The following is a 5409-nucleotide window of genomic DNA, read 5'->3' on the forward strand; positions in this document are numbered from 1 at the left end:
TCCTATGTTTTTTATATCAGAGATTACAATTTTGGAGAAAAGAAACACATTTTCAAAATTTAAATTTCACCCCCATTTTCTTTATGTTTCACCGTTTTCTGAATTTTTTAAAAAAATTCACGTGGGAAAAAACAGAGATTACAAATCTGGAAAATATTTTTTTTTTTTAATTTCAAATTTTCTTAGAAAACATTCTATGTTGCCCCCACCCCTTCCCACTTTCCTAAGGCACAAAACTCCAGATGTTTTACATATTGGATATCTTCATTTAATGGAAACTTGCCTAGTCATGGGGGAAATATTACCTTGCTTGAAGAACTTGAGGACTGGCAACAGGGAGGACATGCAGCGAGAGAAAAATTTTCCTTATCAAATTCTCTCTGACTCATGAAAGCCTGGAAAAGTGAACATTAAAATGACAATGATGTTGGTGGTAGTGATGATGATGATGATGATGACGACGACACATCATCGTTTGTCATCATGATCATTTTTCATCTCTGCTTTTCCATGCTTGCATGAGTTGGACAGGCTCTTTTCAGCACAGCATCACACCACTAGTTACATTCCTTTGTCATCTTCTTTATGTGGTTCAACATCCAGAGACTATCTTTCACAATATCTACCAGTGACTTCCTTTGTCGTCATCATTATCATCTTCTTTCCTCCTCCTCCTCCATACTCTATGATTTTGCTACATGTCTTGCTAATTAGATGAAAAAGGTAACAATGTGTGATGGTTGCAAATAGGCGTCACCATTCATACAAGTGGCATCATTTGTTTGGGCAGAGGATGGGTGTTAGCACCCCTACCCCACCCAATTTTGTTTTTTTGTCAAAAATTTCTTTAGACTCCTATGTTTTTGATATCAGAGATTACAATTTTCGAAGAAAAAAAACGCATTTTCAAAATTTTAATTTCACGCCTTCCCACCCCCATTTTTATTTTTCACCTTTTTTCGATTTTTTTTTTTTTTTTTTTTTTTTTTTTTTGTAATTCATGTAGGAAAAAAAGGTGATTACAAATCTGGAAAATATATTTTTTAATTTCAAATTTTGTGTAAGAGACCTGTATATGGTTTTGTACTTATGCTTTTACTTGTTTCAGTCATTTGACTGTGGCCATGCTGGAGCACCACTTTTAGTCGAGCAAATCGACCCCAGGACTTATTCTTTGTAAGCCTAGTACTTATTCTATCAGTCTCTTTCGCTGAACCAGAGAGAATTTGATAAGGAAAGTGTGACTGCGCATGCGCGAAAGTCACACGTTCGTGCATGTGCAGTCACATGCGTTCAAAGGACAGTGTTTCCGGTGCCAAGGTCCACACGTGGTCCGTGACTGCGCGTCGCCCAAGCCTGAGGTGATTTGCTACCGGTGTCGAGAGCCAGGGCATGTAGCCAGCGAGTGTCTGCGGGGAAACGGACCGCGGGAGACTACTGCGCCGGTAGTTGTCCCTTTGGATTAGTAGCGGCGTGTTTATCATCGCTACCTGTGGTCGACATTCTGGTGAAGGGGAAGATGTCGCAAGCCCTGGTGGACACGGGCTGTACAACGACCCTGATGACCACAGAAGTGGCAGAGACGTGGAGTGGAGGAAGCAGTGTTAGGGCAGTCGACGGAAGAGAAGTTCACTGCGAAGGGGTTACGGATGCGCAGATTGTGGTGCAGGGACTACAGCTGACGTTGCGAGCAATTGTGGTTGGTCACTTGGTGGACGAGATTGACGTGGTGATGGGGATGGATGCAATCACCCGCTTGGGAGGTGTCACCGTCAACGAGGCTGGCGTAACATTTGGGTTAGCGGGGAAACCGTGTAGGGCGAGACCGTGCACCGACGACAACCATGAGGAAAAGGATGCGGCGCACACCATTGAAGACCAGGATTTTCGGGCTGTCTTTGATGGCAAGAGGTGGACAGTGGAGTGGCACTGGAAGGGAGAGCCCCCGATGTTAAAGAATAAAGTGGGCTGCTATCAGCATACTCTAAAAGGAGATGCCAGAAGTGAGTTTGAGGGGGAGGTGGAACGGTGGATTAAGGAGGGCATACTGATCCCTTGGGAAAAAGAAGAGAGCGGAGTCTTGCCACTGATGGCGGTGATACAGCCCACAAAGCATAAGGTCAGGCCAGTGCTTGACTTCCGAGAGCTGAATGACCACGTGTCATGTCATACAGGTGGCGAGGCCACGGATGTCTGCGGAGACACCTTGCGAGAGTGGAGGCAGACGACGGGGGCCTCCACGATTGTCGATTTGAAGTCGGCATACCTACAGGTGCATGTGGCTGAGAAATTATGGAAGTACCAGCTCGTCAGGTATAGGGGCCGGACGTACTGTCTGACCAGGTTGGGATTCGGGCTGAATTCAGCGCCGAAGATTATGGCAACAATTCTCAAGGCCATCCTGGGGAAGGTGGACAAAGTAAAAAGGGCCACCAATTCATACATCGACGACATTCTGGTGGATGAAACCATGATACCAGCAACGGAGGTCATAGGCCACCTGAAGAGTTTTGGACTGATCGCCAAGCCGCCAGAGGCTATGGAGGGAGGTGCTGCACTGGGCCTCAAGCTATGGAGGGAGGTGCTGCACTGGGCCTCAAGCTATGGAGAGACAAGGCCGGCGCCTTGGTGTTCCGGTGAGTGAATGAGGTCCCTGAACTGTTCTCTGTGTGTGGGAAGCTGGTGGGACACTACCCGATTGCAGGCTGGCTCCGGACAGCATGTAGCTGTGAAGTGGAATGATAAGGTGGGGGAGAGGACAATCGACATGATGCAGGAAGTCTTGGTCAAAGTAGGAGCAGAGGACCCAGTGAGGGGCAGCTGGTATGTTCCCAAATCAAAGAGCGGGATCGTATGGTGTGATGCCAGTAGCATCGCAATAGGGGTTGTCTTGGAAGTGGGAGGTGTCACGGTGGAAGATGCGGCCTGGCTCAGGAAGATGGATGACTGCAATCATATCAACGTGGCAGAGTTGGATGCCGTGCTGAAGGGGGTGAACCTAGCCTTGAAGTGGGGGTTGCACACCATAGAAATCAGGACTGATTCGGCCACTGTACATGGTTGGGCGACAGCAGTCATCACCGATGAGCGGAGGGTGTGGACCAAAGGGGCTGCAGAGATGCTGGTAAAGCGTCAATTAGGAATACTGCATGAACTAACCACTGAGTTCAATCTGAAGCTGAGCGTGATCTTTGTGCCTTCCGAGAAGAACAGGGCAGACGTCCTGACCAGGGTAAAGCGAGCCTGGTTGCAGGTGCTAGAGGATGCGAAGCAGGCTGTAGCTGCAGTCTGAGCAACTCGGAGTTACGGAGACTGCACACCATGCATCACATGGGTGCGGACAGGACATTGTTCCTAGCCAGAAAAGTTGACTCTGACGTAACAAGACAGAGCGTGCAGAGAGTGGTTAGCAGTTGTGACAGGTGCCAGTCCATCGACCCTGCTCCGGTCGTGCATGAAGCGGGAAGTATTCCAGTGGACCAGGACTGGAGACGACTGGCGGTGGACATAACACACTACCGGCAGGGGACATACATCTCAATGGTTGACTGCGGACCGGGGCGGTTCGCCATATGGAGGGAGATGAAGTCGGGGACCGCAGAAGAAATTGTGAAAGTGTTAAATGAGATATTCCTGGAACGAGGCCCCGTGGATGAACTGCTTCTGGACAACGGCACTGCATTTCGCTCGGATGTGCTGAGAGAAATGCTTGATGAGTGGAAGGTCAACCGCTTCTTCAGGGCGGCATACCGGCAAAGTGGAAATGGGGTGGTGGAAAGGCATCATCGTACCATCAAGACCATGGCAGAGAGGGGTCACATTTCACCAGTCGAGGCCGTGTTTTGGTACAATATGTCACCCAGATCAGGACAGGCTGAGGAGTCGGTGCCACACAGGGCAATATTCAGGTACGAGTGGAGGCATCCGTGTACTACATAAATGCGACCCGGGGCAGAGGAAGAGCACGCCTTCATGCAGGTCGGGGAGGAAGTCTGGGTAAAACCCCCAAACGCACGGTGTACATCGCAATGGAGAAAGGGGACAATAACCTCCGTAAATTCAAAGAATAACATCTCAGTCGATGGTATGCCACGCCACGTTTTGGACATACGGAGGATTGTCCATGCCCCAGAGGATGGGACCAGCAGGAGTGGGCAAGACGAAAACAACAGACAGGATGACGAGGTCGGCAGCAACACACCAGGAACAAGTCCTAGGGTCGCACTGCGACCACAGAGAGAGCAGCACCCTCCTCCCTGGTTGGCTGATTATGAAACCAGTTTCAGGTGCGGGAGCGAGTGAGGAAGCCGGTTCAGTGATCTGTAGATCAGGGGGGCGTGTGGTGTGTGGTGAAAGAGTGTGACGGATGGGGGAGAGCAGAAGTGGGGCTTGCAGGGCTTGCAGGGCGCATGCGCTGGAGGAAGCGGAAGTGACAGGCAGAACGCACGTGCGGCATTGACCAGTTGCGGCAGACACGACGAAGGGAGCAGACGAGCGAGTTGGCTAAAAGCGATCCAAGTTCATCTCCGACGAGGTAAGACCCAATTACATTTCCATTCTCCCTTTTTCTGTTGTACTCTTTTCACCGTTCACACCACACTGGGGATGGCTGTATTTTGTCAATTAACCCTTTTGTTACCAACCCAGCTGAAACTGCCTCTGGCTCAGTGGTATAAATGTCTTGTTTTCAAAAGTTCTAAATTTATAGAAATACTGCTAAGCATTTCATCCAATGTACTAATATTTCTGCTAGCTCACTGCCTTGGGGATAATAAATATTGATCTGACTAAAGTGGACAGAAATAAGTTTCATTATTCATTGCTAGTGTAGCAGGGATTTGAAACCGAACCACCAGGTAGCCGGCTATGCATGATGAGCAAACCACAATAGTATCACTTGATCAGTCTATTAAGCAACCAATCAGCCAAGCCATCATGTGATTCAGTCTTCTAGAATCTTCTTGTACCCTATTAAAGGGCCGTTTTTGGCACTAATTGTAGAATGTTGAAACAGCTGCATGATATGTCACCATTCTTTCTACCGCCAGACAACCCAGAAAGGCAATTTAGACAGATGACATAGAAGACGGGAATCTCCGTTGCCATGAATATAGCACAATAGGTCACAGGAATTCATTCAACGAAATAAAAAAAGTTTTCCAATGATTCCTGGATGGGGGAGGGGGTTCTTCCGAACAAAAATAAGAAATTTGCAGCATATTAGGAGGTCAGGGTACTTGATTCCACGCAAAAAATCTATGTTTCTTTTTTTTTTTCTTAGTGAAAATCGTGCAGGACAAAATGTTCAGTATCATTTCGTCCATCTTTACATTTTCAGATCCAATGTCGCCGAAGTCGTCTTTGACTTTTATCCTTTCGATAAGTAAATGAAATAAGTACCAAATAAAC

The sequence above is a fragment of the Octopus sinensis genome, linkage group LG14 (assembly GCF_006345805.1).
Source record: "Octopus sinensis linkage group LG14, ASM634580v1, whole genome shotgun sequence".
Classification (NCBI taxonomy): Eukaryota; Metazoa; Mollusca; class Cephalopoda; order Octopoda; family Octopodidae; genus Octopus; species Octopus sinensis.